The sequence below is a fragment of the Carcharodon carcharias genome, chromosome 4 (genome assembly GCF_017639515.1).
Source record: "Carcharodon carcharias isolate sCarCar2 chromosome 4, sCarCar2.pri, whole genome shotgun sequence".
Classification (NCBI taxonomy): domain Eukaryota; kingdom Metazoa; phylum Chordata; class Chondrichthyes; order Lamniformes; family Lamnidae; genus Carcharodon; species Carcharodon carcharias.
This window is the reverse complement of record NC_054470.1, coordinates 76,454,629-76,474,732: the sequence shown is the minus strand read 5'-3', so window position 1 is coordinate 76,474,732 and position 20,104 is coordinate 76,454,629.

Below are 20,104 nucleotides of genomic sequence, written 5' to 3'. Positions count from 1 at the left end.
AGCCCGAAATTCATTGAGGTGAGGGCGTAAGGGTATGAAACTGAGTCCTTTGCTGAGCACTGAACGTTCAGCATCGGGCATAATATTCTACTGTTTCAGTAGGCTCCTTTGAGACAAGCTATCTGGCCTCTGCAGTCAGCCACCCCTTTATGTGAAACTGAGGGCAGAATCATCTGCCTGCTGACAGCAGTGGCATGAGCGGACTATATAGTGAGAAGGCCAAAAATCGGTTTCACAATGTCGTGGAACTAGTTTGCAATCGTCTGCTCTGCCTGCTGATGGCGAGCCGCGTTTCCCACCATCAGATGTCAGGAACCGCATTGTAATACATCTACATATCATTATAAGCCAAGCCCACTGGAATCATCCCTCCTGCTGGATTGTCCGCCCATGAAGGCATGCAATCACGCAGACGTGTTTCGCAACAGCATATAGAAGTCGTGCACTTGGTCGGCTGCACTTTGATGGGAACTTTGGGGTGAGTACTCAGTAATGTTGTGGAGCACTCGCCCGGGTGGCCCGTTGGACTCTAAGCTTGACGGGCATTCGGGGGGGGGGCAAGGGCTGCCCTGTGGTTGATGTTCGTGAACAAGCACCTGTGGGCTGAAGTCGGTGGGCGAGGGAAGCGGCCACGCATTAGGGAAACCTTGTATTAAGTGACCATTCCTCTGCAGCTAAGACAGTTCAGGCACAGCCACATTGATACGATTGGAGTCGGGTCTCTAGCTTATCTGCCCAATCAAGCAACGCAGAGGCTTGAAAGTTCCACCAAGTGCTCCAGAGCTTTTCACCCCTTGGCACAGACTGCAAAGTAATGATTGTTTTAGTGGACACTAGAAGAGTTGGATTACTGGGCAAGTTGTACAATCTCCTTGCTGAAGCTGGCCATGGAGCAGTCACTGGTGGAAGTGCTCACAGCCCCTTACAATGTCATCTTCCTGGTTTGCACCAGTCTCCCCTGTGGTTCAAGCTAACAGTGCAGGTTAGGAGAATCTCTGCACCTGAGCTGAGAGCACAGTATGCAGCCCAATGGGCTAAGCTACCGCCAATCAGTCAGGTGGAGTGCGGCAGAGGTGGGTGGGATTTCGGGTAGCCATGCAGCAACTAATCTCTGGCCGTCCAAGTGGTGGCCAGCACTCTCCACGATGCATTAAGGGACCTTCAGATTAACCAAGACAGGTTCTTAGAACACCCATGCTAACCCACGTCTCTCTCTCTTTCATCCTGCAGGAAGAGTACATCAGGATCATGGAGCCTGGTGAACTAGCTGAATGCCTTCTGGTGGAGGAAAGATAGACTGAGGCATCTGGCTGCACAGAGGGAGGAGCAGTACCCTCAGGAAGAAGGGGTGGCTCGGGCTTTTGCACACGCTGCCGAAAAGCCATAGCGAGCCATCACTGGTCAGCGCCTAGCTAGACCCAGGGTCTATAGATGCTGCCTTTTATTCCTGCAGATGACTGAGAACCAGTGTCACCGAAGGCTGCTCATGTCTAGGGAACTGGTCAGTCACATCTGCCAGCTACTGCAGGATTTGGCACCATAGGGACATGGAGGGCATCCACTGCCAGTGACCACAGTGAAAGTGACCACAGTGCTCAATTTTTACACTAGTGGCTCCTTTCAGGGCTCCACAGGTGACCTCTGTGAGATCTCACAAGCCTCCACCCACAAATGCATCCATGAGGTCACAGATGCCATCTTCGCAAGGGCACAAAAAATTTTGCCTGGGGCCAGGATAGCCAGGGTACAAGAGTGATTGGGTTTGTCCAGATCTCCGATTTCTCACAGGTGCAGGGTGCCATTGGCTGCACTCAAATGGCGCTCAGACCTCCGTCGTAACACACAGTCAACAATGTCATCCGCAAGGGATTCCATTTGCTGACGGTGCAGCTGATGTGCGACAACCACAAATGCACCCTCCAGATCTGCACACGGTTCCCAGGAAGTGTACACAACTTCTAAACCCTCTGTCGGCCACAGATCCCTGACATCTTCCAGGGTCCACAGAAGCTGCAGGGTTGGCTCCTCAGGGACAAGGGCTATCTGCAGAGGACGGTCTGATGACACCCGTGCGGCGGCCTCAAACTGCAGCAGAGCAAAGTTATAATGAGGCTCATGCTGCAACTCGCAACTTGGTGGAGCAAACCATCGGGATACTGAAAAAGAGGTTCCAGTGCCTGGTGGAGCCCGGCAATACAGTCCACACTGGGTGTCACACATCATTCTTGCCTGCCACACCTTTTACAACCTGGTGCTGCAACGGGGAGAGGAGATAGCTGAGGAGGAGGTGGAGGAGCCGGAGGTCTCCTCCAATGAGGAGGGCGCCGGTGCGGATGAGGGTGAGGAGTCTTCAAAGGCAACGATGATGGTTTGAAGCCCTTGCATTAGCCGGATGATGCAGGCGTGCTTGGGAGGCCCTCACAGCTGCTAGATTTGTTGAGAATGATGACGACCTGCAGTGAGAAGACACCATACATCCAAACGTTGCATCTATGAATGTTTGACTGGAGTCAGGCTTATGGTAGTGCACGTGAGAATGCTCCTGTATTGGAGATGCAGTGGAGGCCCTAATAATCACTCAATTGCAGGAGGATGATGACGACATGCAATGAGAACACCAAATAGATCTTCACAGAGCCTCTGAGAATGTCTGACTCTTGACTGGCAGAGGGCAACTCGCTTGCGCTCTGTGATCAGAGTCATATCATAGAGATACAGCGGTGAAACTTTAAAAACATCTGATCCTTTGTCCGCCTTCAGCACCTGAGCCCTTCAGGAGCACAACATCACTGGTCACAGATGCTGAAGAGATGGGGGCCAGCCCCACCTTAAAGGTGCTGAGAGCACACAGACAGAATGATGGAACTCTGTGATGTTTGTGCACAACATTCTGGCAGCAATGGCAAGCACCATCGAGGTGCAGGCATCAGTAATATGTCGAGGAGTGTGAGGCTGAACCATCACTTTGGTCTGAAGGTTGCACAAAGGACAGGGAAGAAGCCTTGGACTGAGACATCTGCCTTTATCTTGTGCAGAAAGGTTTCACATCTGAGTGATACAAACACTGTTCATCAGAACAAGGAGCCATAGGCAGGGAGACATCCTTGGAAGTTTATTGACATTAGTGAACAGCATGCACAAGTGATGAGCACCCATGCCCAGGCTGTGCAAATACATCTTCTTAAATTCCCTAACCCTGCCACTACATCTTGGTGCTCCCAAGCCATCCACAGTGGAAGTGGAGGCAGCCTGCTGACTGCTAAATCCTGTCTGTGATGACCTTGGCAGGCATCCCTGAGGGGCTGAGAGCTGGTGGGCGCTGGACTGCTTTCGGGGGCCTGTTTATGGCAGTGAAACCCTCCTTGGCCTGTGGAGCTGGAGTTGCTGAGGTTACAGGAAGAGAGGATTCGGATGAGTCTGACACTCCTGGGGTCCCCTGGGTGGATGGCCCTGGGGGGGTACACCTGCTGATCCTCCGGCTATGGGTGCCCAAGGGCCCATGGCTAACTCCTTGAGGAGAAGGGGTAGGAGCAAGTTCAAGCTGCCCCGCACCCCTTTCATCTTCACACTGCTGGAGGCCACCAGTGTCGTCAGCGATGGAGTTGAGCCTGCGCAGCAGTCCTGGACCAAGGTCTCCATGGCAGCCTCTATCCTACCAGTGATGACCATGGTGCATTGACATGCTAGCGCTATAACCTCAGCCTGAAGGTGGACGGACTCATCCATCGTGCCTTGCAATCTGAGGAGTGCAGCAGATATCCCTTCCTGATGTTCCCAAGCTTGCCTTTGCAGCTCCAGCAACTGAGGTATGACTGAGTACAGAGGCTCGTCATCTGGCTCAGCAAATTTCTGCCTCCAGCAGTCCTGCTGGGGACCTCAGAAGTCTCCTCCGCCGGCTGCTGTGGATCAAAAAGTGTGGTGCGCTCACCAGATTGTTATCCTGGGTCTACTCTAAAGCTAGGTCGCATCGAGGTGTGTGTCTCTGCACTGGTAGAAAGTATGGGTGAGCGCTGTGATGGGACTTCAAGGAAGGTGCCTCCAGATTCCTCTTCAGGGGTTTCTTCAGGGCCTGACTGGAGCGCTGGGTCAAGGGCTCCATTGGCTTTTTCCAGGATGTGCCTGCAAAATCAAGGAGAGGTAATTAGTGCATGGCAGTGGCCTGTAAAACAGGACGCATCACTCACAACATGGTTGTCTGATGGATGTTCCACTGCTGGATCTTCACTTGGTAGAACACTGCCAACCTCAATGACAGTACAGGACCTGTCCAGATCCTCGTGGGCCAGCTGGATGGCTCTGCTTCCAAAATCCGTGAGGACCTTGATTTCAGGCATTCCTCCACTGCTCTGTGGTCTCTCCCTCTTATTGTGTGCTAGCTTGTCATACATGAATAGAGATGGATGGGATGAGGACAATGAAGTCAAGTGTGAAAGAGTGAATGGTGATGGCCCTTGAACTGGCAGTGAGTGAGGGCCCGTGGATGTGTGATGGCTTTGTGAGTGTGTGCGCTGAGAGTGATGAGAAGAGTGACTTACCTTAGTGGAACAGAGATCATTCATCCTCTTGCAGCACTGGGTGGCTGTCCTCTTTTGAAGTGTGTTGGCACTGACCACCTCCCAAGCTGGATTGGTCACGTTGCTGCCCAGCCAGATTGAGGGTAGAGGACATCACGGCGATTGTCCACTGCGTCCAAAAGATGCTCAAGGGACGCATCATTGAACCTGGGGGCTGCAGCCTTCTTGCCTTTCGGGGCCATGTCTTCTTTACAGCAGTCCTGGGATGAAAGCACTGAGATGTGTGGGCGCAGCTATACTTTAAATATGGCGCCCGGTGTGCTGACGCGAATGACAGCCCGCCCACCATGGAAATGGCATGTTTCCCGGGAATGCGTAATAAATGTGGCAGGTTTGGGATGATATGGCATAAAAATCCGCCAGTGTGGCATGCGGGAAAAGGTTGATTTATCCGCCCGCTACCGCACTTGGTGCAAATCTGGGACATTTCCGCCTTGAGTTCTTTGGTGGTTGCAACCTGCTCACTATCTCTTCCTGAGCCACGAATGAGTGACAAATAAATGCTACTGAGATGTTTGTGACAGACGTCATTGTGCACTATTGGGTCGGGTGCATGCCGGCCTGCAGGAGGTAAATTCCTGCCCTATGATTTGACACTGGTAATTAATGCAGTAAGAATGTCCAGTGCTGTACATAACCCAGCTACCAGAGTGAAGACAAATCCCTCAGAACTACATCAAAAATAATAGGGAGTCACCATAAGGCAAACAAAGTCTGATCGACATTTATGAAGTTAAAGCATTGATTTTGTCTTTTACTTAATGACCCAGAATTTGCTGAAAAATAACTGGGCAGGATTTTCCGGTCCCACCAGTGGCGGGCATCAAGGCGAGCAGGAGTGCAGCCAAAAGTCAGTTTCCCAGCAGCATAAAAATGGATTGCAATTTTTAACTCTCAACTTTCATGGTCGGTCGAGTTGCTTGCCGTGCCATGTTGGGAACCCCATTTACATGTTATGCATCTCATGAATGTTCATTAAAATCCAGCTTGCCAGAATCACACCACCCCCTCCAAGTCAAATGGCCATGCCAAAGGATAATTAGACCAGCGTGAATCACGACCCAATATAACTGACGTACACCTGGCGATTTTGAGGTTTGTGCATGCAGCATTCGCCTCCCTTTCACTGCTGTATGCTTGTGGCTGCTCCATGCCAAGATTGATCAGGCAAGATCAGCGGGAAGGGAAGCGGCTGCAAGGCATAAGCTTGATTGGAGGGAGAGGGGTAGGGGGTGAGTGAGGCTAGATAGAGGCAAGGGAAGGGCGGAAGGCACACGCTTAACTAGGGAAGGTTGGGGGTGTGCGTTAGGGGGGAAGGGGTGGACAGAGACACATAACTGGGGGTGGGGTGGTGAATAGAAGAGGGGACCTAAGCTTCAGGCAGTCCTGGGGCAGTGTGCACCACACCACAAGGCTGTGCCTGGCACACATGTCCTTGTCCCAGTCCGGGGAGGGGGGTAGGCCTGTCCGTCCTGATTCAGTCCTGCATAGCATGGTGTGCAGGGCATGGTCACTCTCTCATACATTTGGGTCCTTGGGAGTTGGTGGCTTGGTACTGGACCACTGATGGCACAGTCACGGCCAGGGGAGGCATCTGCAGCCTGTAAGTGGGGAACTGGTAACTAAAAGAGGGGAATTTGATGATTTCAATGGTGGGGATGGTCTTGGTTGATCATTGTGCATAGGGCCTCAAGATAGGGAGGGATCAGGTCAACATAGAGCATTGGGCCATCCACAGAAAATGGTTCGGGGAAGAATAAGGATATCTACAAGAAAGGCAATGGGCTCTAGGATTAGAGAGGGAAGCAGGAGTGTAATCAGGGGGAAGCAATCTTTCACATGATGCTCTTCCAGGATGATCGGAGAGACTTGCATGATCATGGCAGGGGTAGGGGCAGGTTTGGAGGCTGGTGTCCTAATAGAAGCAGAGTAGCACCGTTTCAACAGCTGATGGAATGACGTATTGAAAAATAACCCTAGGAGAGAAAATCGCAAGGGGAGGGGTCTGAGGGCTTATGGAAGGAGTCAACTGCTGCACTTTGGGGTGATTGAAGGGACACTCTCATGAGATGTGAGCTTTGGGGCAAGGCCAGCATTTATTGCCCATCCCTAGTTGCCTTTGAACTAAATGGCATGCTATGCCATTTCAGAGGGATCTTGCAAGAATCCATTATGGCTTGGGGTCAAATGTTGATTGGGTTTGAATGACCATTTATCACTCTCATAGGAATGCGCAAAGGTCAAAGGATCCAACTGTAAAGGGGCAACGGCTAAAGTGCAAATGCAAAATGCTCCAAAGACGTCTATACATTGTAGTGGAGACGTTCAGGCTTGACACACTTCAATGATTATAGTCAGTATATTAGTGAGTCTGGGCTCTAATCTACTCCAAAGACGGCAGCCTGACAGTGTCCTGGCTGAGGCTCAGCACCTGGCTGCACTCATCTAAATCTAAGCCCTTTGTGAACATGCTGTCAGGCCTGGGGCATTTTAGGGGCAGGCGGAAGTTGGGGGTGGTCAGCTTCCAGGGATCCTTAAGGCTGTGCAACATCTGCAAGAAAGGATCTGCGGATGCAATGTCTGGAATAAGGAAAGTCCAAGGGTTCACAATGACTCTCTAGCTTAGCGATGGAAGGTGATCATTGCAGGGTAATGTTCAATCATGTCTCTGTTCAATTTTTCTACAGAGATGAGAAGGAGTGCAGAATGGAGGCAGCAGGCAATGCTGCCTTTTTCATGGATCTCATGCAACTGAGCAGGAGAAGAAGAGCCTGTTGCTTTCAGGCAGGGCAAAGGGAAGGGCCTGGCCCTGAAGAACATGGATCAATGGGGCCCATGAAGACCCTGAATCTGAGGAGGAGAGACCAATTCCATGGAGGCGTTTGGCGCGACCGACCCAGAGTGTACCATAGAAGCCTTTTATACTTGCAGATGAGCAAGATACAGTGCCTTGGGAGAGGAGAGTGTGAGAGGATCACTCTGGGACAGGCAGTCAGCAGCACCTAGAAGAGGGTGCGTGAGGAGGACCCTGGTACAGGCAGTCAGCAGCACCCAGAGGATCTAGTATCTACTCTATACTCAAGTAGGGAGTAGGGGTAAAATCAAAACAAGGGCCCATATTCTATTTAGTTAAGATATGCCTGGGGAGCTCAGTGCCGTGATTTGCACATACTGTGCTGAGTGGGACATCCTAGACACTCCTGGTGGTCTGGATAACCATGTCTGCAGGAGGTGCCTCCGACTACAGCAACCTGAGCTCCAGGTTTTGGAGCTTTAGCCGTAGCTAGGGGAACCCCGGTGCATTCAAGAGGCTGAGAGGTTCATGGATAGCATGTTTCAGGATGTGGTCACCCTGCAGCTTAAGGAAGTGCAAGCAGAGAAGGAATGGATGACCGCCAGTCGAAAGAAGGGGATCAGACAGGTAGTGAGGCAATCCCCCGAGGTGCATCTTGCTCGCAAACCATTTTCACCCTTGGAAAATGTTGAGAATAACGGTTCCTCTGTGGAGGCCAACCAGAACAAAGGCGATGGCACTGTGGGTGGTCCAGCTGCTTGGGGCGGGAGGAAGAAGTATGGAAGGGCAATAGTGATAGGGTATTCCTTAATGAGGGGAGTAGACAGGCACTTCTGTGGCCGTAGACGTGACTCCAGGATGGTATGTTGCCTCCCGGGTGTCAGAGTCAAGGATGTCACAGAACGGCTACAGGTCACTCTGAAGGGAGAACCATCGGAGGTCGTGGTCCATGTTGGGCCAATGACATAGGAAGAAAGAGAAATGAGGTCCTACAAGTAGACTTTAGGGAGTTAGATTGGAAATTGAAAAGCAGGACTTCAAATGTAGTAATCTCTGGATTACTCCCGGTGCCATGCAATAGTGAGTATAGGAATAGAAGGATAGAGCAGATGAATGCGTGGCTGGAGAAACAATGCAGGAGGGAGGGCTTTAGATTCCTGGGGCATTGGGACCATTTCTAGGGGGCGGTGGGACCTGTACAAGTTGGACAGGTTACATCTGAACAGGAACAGGACCAATATCCTCGCAGGGAGGTTTGCTAGTGCTGTCGGGGCAGATTTAAACTAAACTGGCAGGAGGCTGGGATCCTGAAAAGTAGTTAAGAGGGAAGAGAAGCTGAGCTGGGATTAAAAATTAAAACACTAGTAGGTGAGTCTGGAAGGGAGAGAAAACATAGGCTAGATAAGAAAGAAGTGAGGCTAAATCGAATATATTTTAATGCAAGGAGCCTGGTGAATAAGACAGATGAGCTGAGGGCACAGATAAGCACACCTTATATCATAGCTATGACCGAGACTTGGCTAAAAGAAGGGCAGGATTGGCAGCTCAACATTCCTGGTTATGAGGTTTTTAGACAAGATAGAGATGGGGAGAGAAGAGGAGGAGGGGTTGCAATATTAATCAAGGAATTAATAATAGCAGTGAGGAGGGATGATATCTTGGAGGGATCTTCAAATGAAGCCATATGGGTAGAAATAATGGGTGTTTACTATAGGCCCCAAAACAGTCAGGGAGAGATAAAGGATCAAATATGTAATCAAATTTCAGAGAAGTGTAAGAATAATATGGCAGTAATAGTCGGGGATTTTAACCACCCAAAAATTGACTTTGATCGTTTTAATGTGCAGGGTAGAGAGGGAGCAAAATCCTTAAGTTGCACCCAGGAGAACATTTTCAGCCAGTATGTAGAAAGCCCAACAAGGGAGGGGGCAGTTCTGGACTGAATAATCGGAAATGAGCCTGGGCAGGTGGAAAGCATATCAGTAGGGGAGCATTTTGGAGATACTGAACATAGCACAATTAGATTTAGGATAGTTATGGAAAAGGATAAGGTTGGACAGGGAATAAAAGTTCTAAACTGGGGAAAGGCTAATTTTACTAAGTTGAGATGTGATTTGGCCCAAGTGGGAGCAGCTACTTGCAGATAAAACTTTGTCAGAGCAGTGGGAGGCATTTAAGGAGGAAATAGCGAGAGTACAGGGCAAATATGTTCCCTTAAAGACAAACAGTTGACCCAACAGTTCGTAAAGCTGAGTTATTTAAAAATCCCAGAAGGAAACTTTAAATAACTGTCATAACCTATTTTTTTTTTGTATGTTTGAGATGCAGCTCTAAATTCAGGAATCAGTCCACCAGTTCTTGAGAGGTTTCATATCAAAATACATGAGACATCTATTAATGTACACAAAATTAAATATATTTATATGGTTACAAATTACTATCATAACTTTTAACAAATTCCCAAACTAATTTCCATTAAGGCAACAGCAACCCATAGACTTAACCAGACACCAGGCAAAGCATTTTCAACTTACAAATTCAAAATTAGGTTCTTTTCACTTTGGTTCCCATGGAGACAGTTATAGGCTTACAGCTGCTTTGATCTTACATTGCCTCTGCCCTGCACACACAAAACTACTGTCGGTTATATCCAGCACATCTCATTTAATGTAAACTCTCATTGTATCACTAGCCTCTTTGAATTCCACCTCTTCGAACAATAAAACTCATTTCATAGTACCAATTTTATTAGTAATATAAACATATTGCTTGGTCTCTGCTAGTTAGGTGATGGATTTCACCCCACTTCTTGAATGCTCTACTCAACAAAATGCAAATGCACCTCTACTTCTCTGTTAACATCTCAAAGCTAGTACACCTCAAAGCACCCAGACCAGCTGGCTTTAATCCAATTAAGACACATCCACAGGCTAAACCTCTATTTTAAAAGAAAAATATTTTACAATAATATTATTTACATTAATAGCTTCGTGATGGGGGGAACCAAGTCCAGAGAACCCTGGATGTCAAAGGACATAAAGGTTAGGATTAAGAAAAAAAGGGAAGCTTATGGCTGATACTGAGGGATCAATACGGCGGAGTTCTTAGAGGAGTATAGAAAGTGCAGAGCGGAACATGAAAAGAAATTAGGAAAGCTAAGAGAGTGCATGAGAAAGCATTGGTAGGTAGAAAGGGTGTTTTTAAAATATATAAAGAGCAAGAGAATAACTAGGGAATGAGTAGGGCCAATTAGGAACCATAGAGGTGTCTGTGTGTGGACCTGGAAGTTGTGGGTTCAGCATCATCTGATCATTGACAAGTACTCATGACCCAGCCTTTGTCTGGAGGTTCCCAAGTTCCTGTCCAGCGCTGCCTTGGCATCTGGGTGTGAGATGGCCCAGTAAATGTCGACAGTGCATTTAGGCATTACTTCATAATTTCGTTGATAATAAAGAGCAACATCGGATGTAATGAAGCTTCGATTTGATCCCATTTGAGCCTCCACATTTTTATTCCATGGTTTCAGATATACACAAGGAAACTTGGGACACTGATGACATTGTTATGATCAGATCACCATGTTGATTGCCCACCAGAGAGCTAGCTCAGGGATTCTGTCAAGTCACACTAGCCAGATCTCCAGTTGCAAAACAGCACACACCTCTAATCCCGCAAATTTGTGGCTGTCTAGCAGATGTTTCAGGAGTCACCAAGTGATGTCCTTAGCTATGTCCATAGCTATATCCATAGCTCTGCATCATGCACGTGATGAGTGGGAGCTGCTATAGGTGGTGAGTGGGATGATGCCTAGCTGGACACATGGTCATGACGTCACGCTAGTTTCCCATGAGTGCATAAGTTCCCAACCATTACTTGAAATGTAACCCACAACCAAGCATGACACACAGTACCTGGAGGCCATTGAAAGATAATGGATTTGCGCTGCTCTGATTCCATTGTTCTTAGTTCCCTGCCGCCCCTTTGATTGGTGCGGAGGTCCCAAGCTATATTGACTCTAATGTGAGCCACGATTAAAATCTATAAGATCCCACATACAGCAGACTTTAGTGCAGCAGCATCAGGAGAATAAGCAAAACTGCACAACCTATACTCCTGAGGCCATATGATATGATCCTCTGACACAAGTCTAAGAGATGCATTGCTGAACCACCATGTTAGTGTTGTGAACAGAAAAGTGACTCACTGAGATTGTGCGAAACACCATAGACATAAGAACATAAAAACTTAAGGAAAAGGAGCAGGAGTAGACCATTCGGCTTCAAGCCTGCTCTGCCATTCAATAAGATCATGGCTAATCTTGTGTTTCGATTTCCACATTCCCATGTGACCCCAATAACATTTGATTCCCTTGCCTAACAAGAATCTATCTACCTCTGCCTTCAAAATATTCAATGAACTTGTCACCACCACCTTCTGACGCAGAGAATTCCAAAGCCACACAACTCTGAGAGAAAAAAATTCTCCCCATCTCTGTCCTAAAAGCACAACCCCTAATTTTAAGACAGTGCCCTCTAATTCTGGAGTAACCCACAAAAGGAAACATCCTTTCGATGTCTACCTTGTCGAGGCCATTCAGGACATTGTATACTTCAATTAAATCACCTCTCACTCTTCTAAACTCCAGTAGAAACAAGCCCAGTCTGTCCAGCCTTTCCTCATAAAATAACCCAGGTATCAATCTAGTAAACCTCCTTTGAACCACCTCCAATGCATGTATATCCTTCCTTAAATAAAGAGACCGAAACCAAACACAGTATTCGAGGTGCGGTCTCACCAATGCCCTGTATAACTGTAGCACAACAACCTTATTTTTATGTTCAATCCCTCTCGTAATAAAGGTAGCATTCCATTAGCCTTCTTAATTACTTGCTGCACCTGCATACTAACTTTTTGTGACTCATGTACTAGAACACCTAGATCACTCTGCACCTCAGAATTATGCAGCCATTCTCCATTTAAGTAATACTCTGTTTTTTGTTCTTCCTACTAAAGTGAACAACTACATATTTTCCCACATTAAACTCCATTTGCCAGATCTTTTCCCATTTACAACCTATCTACATCCATCTGCAACCTCCTCATGTTCTCTTCACAACACACTTTCCTACCTATCTTTGTGTCATCTGCAAGTTTAGCTACCATGTCTTCACTCCCCTCATCTAAGTCATTGATATAAAGACCTGAAGGACATGATGGGAGATAAGTGAGGAGAGGGGCACCTTTACATTTTTATGATCTCGGAGCATTGCATCAGATAGAAGAGCCATTCACTAGGTGAGACTTTCAGATAAGCAAAATATATTAACAGATATGCAAAGTATATACAGTGAGTGAACACCTTTGTGCTCTCAATATTTATTTTGTGCCCTCAATATTTATTTATTTTTCTTATCCTACCGCTACATCTAGGTGCACTCCCGACATCCACAGCAGAGATGGATGTAGCCTGCTGACTGCTATGCCTTGTTGTCTGTGATGACCTTGGTGGGCATCCTCTGGAGGGCTGAGGCCTGGAGGGCCCCAGCCTACTGTAGATCTCCTGCTGTGGGGCAGGTGCACCCTCCTTGGCCTGAGCAGCTGAAGTTGCTGGGGGGATCACAGGTACAGGGGATTTGAAATGGCTGGACAGCCCAGCAGAGTCCTGGATGGATTGCCTTGGGGTGTCTAAGGGTTATCCCTTATTTGAGAGGTAGGGGCTCCTGATGGATCCCACTCATAGCTATAACGATGATGTGGAGGTCCAAGTAGATATCCGGCAGAACCTGCTGAACCAAGATCGCCACCCTTTCAATGGTGACCTCAATTCACTAGCATGTTGGTGCCATGACATTTGACAGAACATGGACAGACTCCTTCACCCTCCGTTCTAATTTGCTGACAGCCTCTGGAGGGTTCAGATGAACACAGTGACAGGTCTACATCTAATGGGACCTCATCCGAGGTGGTCTGGGGGCTGGGACTGATGTGCTGTCTGCTGCTGTGCCTCCTCCTTTTCTTGCTGGTGGCTGTAATAGAGAAAAGAGATAATTAGTGATTGGCTGGATAGGCACTTACATTAAATAGCACTCACAGTTTCAGCAGGTGGGCAAAGACTAGTGAATGGGGCCTCACTGGTTTGTTGGGAGACACCGATCTCACCTTCTGCATAGGAACACTCCCTCTCCTTGCTGGCTAGAAATGCTGTCTGCTCCTCAAAAATGGTATGTGGCCTCTTCTGAGGACCACAGGCACTGACCGCTCTGGCCACTTCCTCCCAAGCCTTTGTGGTGAACTTGGTGGAACTCTGGCTCCCACAAAGAGGGTAAAGGATTTCTCACCAATCCTTGACTGTCTGGAGGCAGTCCCTTGGTGCTGAACTTGGATGCACAATGCTTGTCTCTTCTGGGGGCTATTCTGGTGCTTGCCACAACAAGTCCTGGGTTGCAGAGAGTGAATGTGTGCATGGGTGCCATTTAAATATAGCATCTGGAAATATGATGAGGTAACGGTGGTGTGGTGAATCCAAGCCCGCCCCGCTATAAGATACGATATGCTGCTCGTTCATGCATATGTAGTGAGGTGAAAAGTGGACGATTTGGCTTGGCAACCCCCACGACGCCGGCTGGTGGGAACTGCGCCTACTTTCCCGACTGCCACTGCACTTAGTCTCTGGAGCACAAAATTCCGCACATTGTATCTGAATGACGTACTCTGTTATTAATGTGAAAACTGACAAGCAGCTTGATGTGAGGAAGACACCAAAATTTAAATCCAGTAATTAATAGTGAAAGTGCATTGCTTACAATATAATAATGAAGATAATGGTATTTTCGTGGCAATGTCACTGGACTAGCAAGCTAAAGGTCACAGATCTGAAATGTTAACTCTTTTTTCTGTCGCTACAGAGACTATTTGACCTGCTGAGTATTTCCAGCATTTTTCTGTTTTTATTTTATATTATTAATAATATTAACATAGACTAATGCTCCAGCCACATGAATTCAAATCCCATCTCAGCAACTGGAAGAATTTAAATTCAATTACTGTAATTAAATGAAAGTGGAATAAAGAACTAGTCTCAGTAATTATAACCATGAAAATACCAAGATGTCATAAAAACCCACCTGGATCACAAATCTCCTTCAGGTAAGGAAATCTGCCTTCTATACACAGACTATACCCAGACAGGCCTACATGTGGCTCCGGACCCACAGCAATGTGATTGACTCTTAACTGCCCTCTGAAATGGCCTAGCAAAACACTCATTTGTATCAAACCGTTCCAAAATAATAATTTAAAAAAGGATGGACCATCCAGCATCAACTTAGGCATTGGATATAACAAAGGCACATCCACCCCAGTCAACCCTGCAAGGTCCTTTTTACTAGGAACTTGTGGTAAAATTGGGAGAAATCTCCCAAACTCTAGTCAAGCAACAACTCGGCATAAGAACACTCATATAATCATATGTTACAGCCAATGTCCTGAACTCTTTTATCACCATCCCTCAATATGTTCTGGGCCCACTGGTAGGACAGGTGCAGCAGGGGTTGGAATCATCCCAGATTTGCACAAAGTGTGCTAGTGGGCAAGATAATGGACATTATACCCACCGGCCGCAATAGCGGGTTTTCGCACCGTATTGTCCCGCCTCATTAATAATGCAGAATAAGGGGAAATACGCTGAAGCATTGGCAGAACAGCCTCTGATTCTCCCACCCCGCCATCACTTCAGGCCTTCAGCAGTCCAGGTGTCCCATTTAAAGGGTGACCCTGCACAGAGCTAACACTCAGAATCTGCTGCAAAGTCATGCCTGCCAAAGGGAGGAAACATGCTACCCCCAAATTTAGTGACACCTCCCTTGGCACCTACTGGACGCAGTGAAGGGCCATCATGAAGTCCTCTACACCCACGCTAGGCGAAGACCAGCAAGCAAAGTGACAAACCCAGCATGGGAGGCGTGGCAGGGGTGGTTAGCACCAACACCTTGCAAAGGAGGACTGTCACCCAGTACTGAAAGAGGGTGAATGATCTCTTCCATTCTGCCAGGGTAAGTCACTCTTCTCATCACTCTCAACTCACACACTCAAAGACCCATCAGATATCCACAGGGGTCTCATTCACTGCCAATTCAAAGGACATGACCATTCAATCTCTCACATACACCTTCACTGGTCTGCGGATAGTATCCTCATCCTGGCCATGGCGTCACTCACCACCCACACATGCCAGGCACCCTTCTCAACTGGCCTGGCATTAGTCATGCTTACACTCTCTCCATCTGTATTCATGCAGGACAAGCTGGCACACAACAAAAGGGTGAGGTTGCAGACTGATGAAGGAATGTCTGACATCAAGGTCCTCGCAGACTTTGAAAATTGAGTAATCCACTGGTTGGTGATGACCTCGACCACTCCTGTGCTGACGGGGAGGTCGGCACTGCTCAACCAAGTAAGGGTCCAGCAGTGCAACATCCATCAGACAACCATGCTGTGAGGCAGTTCCTCTATTCTGCAGCCCCTTGCCATGCACCAATTATCTCTCCTTGCTTTCACAGGCACATTTGGGAAACAGCCAAGGAGGGTCCACACGCCAGGTCCTCAACTGAAGTCCCGAAGACACCTCGGAAGAAGAAGCTGATGACACCCTAACTGAAGCACTCATGCACAACCTTCACCAGTGCAGAGACACACACCACAGTGGGACTTTATTCTAGAGTAGCCTCAGGGCCACAATCTGGTGAGCACATCACACTGTCTGATCCACAGGAGGCGGCGGCAGGGATTTCCCAGGTTTCTGGCACTCAGGAGACTGCCAGAGGCCCAAAATCTGTTGAGTCCGGGTTGGATGAGGAGCCCCTGGACTTTGACATACCTCAATTGCTGGAGCTGCAAAGGCAAGCTCAGGAGCATCAGGAAGGGATATCCGCTGCATTCCTCAGATTGCAAGGCATGATGGAGGAGTCCATCCACATTCAGGCTGAGATGATAGCACCAGCGTGCCAGTACACTAGCACTGGTAGTATGGCGGCTGCCATGAAGATCTTGATCCAGGACATTGGTCCTGCACTGCTGACATCCATCACTGACACCATAATTGGCATCCAACAGTCTCAACGCAAGAGTGGTGTGGGTCAGCTTGATCTCACTCCAGCTACCCTCTCTCCTCCAGAAAACAGCCAGCGGCCCTCGGGTACCCATAGAAGGGAGGATCAGCAGGTGCACACACCGGGGCCATCGACCCAGTTGATTCTGGGAGTGTCCTGCCCATCCAAATCCCTTCTTCCTGTGACCCCAGCAGCTCCAGCTCCACAGGCCGAGGATGCTGCCACTGCCACACAGCAGGACCCCGAAAGCAGGCTGGGGCCTTCCACGTGTCTGCCCACCAGAGGACGTCCACCAAGGTCATCACAAGCAGGCCATAGCAGTCAGCAGGCTGTCTCCACCTCCACTTGTATGTTGGAGAAGCACCAAAATATAGCAGCAGGGTTAGGAAAGTTAATCAGATGTAGTTGCCTGGGCATGCATGTTAATCACTTGTACTTAATTTTCACCACTGTGAATAAACTCCCAAGAATGTCCCCTTGCCAATGGGTCCTTGTTCTGATGAGCAACGCTAAAATCACTCAGATGTGAAACCTTGATTGCTGCACAAGATAAAGGCTAGTGTCTAAGTCCAGGGCCTTGTCCTTGTGCAGTGTGTTACCTTCAGACCAAAGTAATGGTCCGGCTTCCCACTCTCTGGACAACTTGATGGTGCTTGTCATTGCTGCCAGAATGTTGTGGGCAGGCATCACAGAGTTCCATCATTTTCTCTGTGTGCTCTCAACACCTTTAAGGTGGGGCTGTCCCTTGCAACCATTCAGCATCTGTGAACAGTGACACTGTGCTCCTGAAAGAGTCAGGTGCTGAAAGCTGACAAAGGATCAGGTGCATTTAAAGTTTCACGGTTCTGTCTCTATGTATGACCCTGTTCACGGAGCGCAAGCGAGTTGGCCTCAGCCAGACAGGAGTCAGACATTCACAGAGGCAATTTGAAAATCTATGGAGTGTCCTCACTGAACATCTGGAATCTTGCAACTATTAGGGCCTTCTCTGTATCTCCATGAAATGAGCCTGAGCACTGAGGGTATGTGCACTGCCATCAGCCACACAGGAGTCAAATGTTCCCAGGTGCAAGGTGAAGATGTCAGGGCTGTCCTAACTGCATGGCGACATCAACCTCCATAAATCTAGCGGTGAGAAGGGCCTCCTGAGCATGCCTGCCTTACCTGGCCAGTGAGATGACGTCATTGCTGGCATCTTCACCTTTGAGGACTTCATCATCATCATCTTCTTTGACGTCCTCCTCTCCGGAGGAGGGGTGCAGCTCCTCCATCTTCTCCTCAGCCAGGTCCTTCCCCCCCATTGCAGCACCAGGAGGTGGAGCCTGTAGCAAGCGACAATGATGTGCGACACCCTCGCTGGACTGTATTGAAGTGCTCCACCAGACCTGTCAAGACACTGGAACCACATTTTCAAAATTAAGTATAATTTTCTCCAGCAAAGTCCAGGTCAAGGCATGAGTCTCGTTTTACCGTCACTCTGCTGCAGTCTGAGGCCATTACACAGGTGTCATCAGCCATATCCTCTGTGGGTAGCCCTTGTCCCCAGGGAAGGAACCCTGCAGCCTCTCTGGACCCTGGAAGATGTCAGGGATCTGAGACCTGCTAAGGATGTAGAAGTCATGGATGCTACCTTGGAATCCCGCGCAGACCTGCAGGATGCATTCATGGTGGTCATTCAGTGAGTAGAAGCTCTTGTGGTTGACATAGTTGACTGCTTGTTGCCATGGAGATCTAAGTGCCAGGTGAGTGCAGTCGATGGCACCCTGCACCTGTGTGAAACCTGAGATCTTGGCAAATCCAGCGCTCTTGCTTCCTGGTTTTCCTGATCCTGCTCGAAATAAATAAAGTTCTGTGCCTTTGTGAAGGTGGTAGTTGTGACCTCCTGGAGACACTTGTGCTGGAAGGCTTGTGAGATCCCGACAGGTCACTTTTGGAGCCCTTGAAGGAGCCACTGGTGTAAAAATTGAATGCTGCGGTCACTTTCAGGGTCACTTTTAATGGATACGCTTCATGACCCATGGCACCAAATCCTGCAGCGGGTGGCATATGTGACTGACCAGTTCACTAGACATGCGCAGTCCTCGGCATCACTGATTCTCAATCATCTGCAGGAATGACAAGAGCCATCTATAGACCCTGGGTCTAGTGAAGTGCCTATGAGCAACATTTCGCTGTGGATCTTCCGCTGCGTGTGCAGCAGGCCCTGCCAACCTTCGTCTTGAGGGAGGTGCTCCTGCCTTTGCCGAGCCAGGCGCCTCCACCACTCACTTCTTCTTCTTCTCCTTCCCTTGTCTCTGTAAGCCATGAGGCATACTACTAAATCACCAGGCGCCATGATCCTGATGTTCTCCCTCCTGCAGGATCAAAGAGGGAGACTCGTGGGTTTGCATAGGTGTACTAAGAACCTCCCTTGGTTAAGTCTGAAGATCCCTTCACACATTCAGGAGAGTGCTGGTCACCACTTGGATGGCCAATGTGTATTGCGTCCATTGGCTGTCCGAAGCCCCTTGTTCCCACTCCACTTGACCAATCTGCAGCAGCTTCAGCCACTCGACTGCATGCTGTGCTCTCAGCTCAGGCGCAGACATTCTCCTAACCCACACTGCAAGGCTGCATTGTTAGCTTGAATCATAATAGATACTGGTCCAAACCTTTATAAAGCCATTGCAAGGGGCTGTTAGCACCTCCATCAGTGACTGTGCCATGGCGACCTTTGGCAAGGGGATTGTACAACTTGCCCAGGCGGCCAATTGTTCTGCTGCCCCCTAAAAGGCACATTAATTTGCAGTCTGTACCTGAGGGGTGAAAGGTTCTGGAGCTTTTGTTGGTACTTTCCCCCTTTTGCATTGCTTGTGTGGGCAGAAAAGCTTCAGGGGCCCAACTCCAAGCATGTCAATGGAGCTGCAGCTGAACGGTCTCATCTGTGGAAGAATGCTCACTTTTGACAAGCCTCCCCCATCACCCCCATTGTGTGCTTGAATATTTCCTTCAGTCTGTGCTGCCTTGCAACCCACTCCCTGCACCCCCTCCAACTCCCCGGTCTTACCCACACTGGAGCCCTTGCCCCAGCACTGCACTGAAAGCCAGCCAGGAAAAAGCAACTTGCCTGTTCTCCCACGAGTACTTGCGCCTCTTCCTTGATATCCTATAAGCAATGCTTGTGAGTGCTGTGCAAGGCTGTGTCGACTCACCTCCAAGTTCCCCTCAAAGTTCAGGTCACCAGGTGCATGCCTTTAAAGGCAGCCATGAAGCATGCCGTTCTGAAGTCACACTGGTGTGGATGGTAAATTTGACAAGGGGGGGATGATTCCGGTGAACAGGGCTTATAATTAAACACAAATGTATTAAAATGATATTCCCGACCTGTGGCGGCAGGAAGTGCAGCCCGCCATTGACGAGTGGAGCGGATGATCGCCAACTGGTTTCACGATAGCGTAAAACCGATTTTTGGCCTTCTCACCATATTGTATGTCCCCGCCCACCATTCTGCCTGATGCCAATGGGGCTGTAAAATTCTGACCAGAGATGGCTACACATTCTGGAGCTAATACCCCTTGAAATCCTTGTAAGGAAAAGGTTAAGGGACTGGCTACAAGTTCAGAGCAATGGTTGTTATGGGAAAACAGATT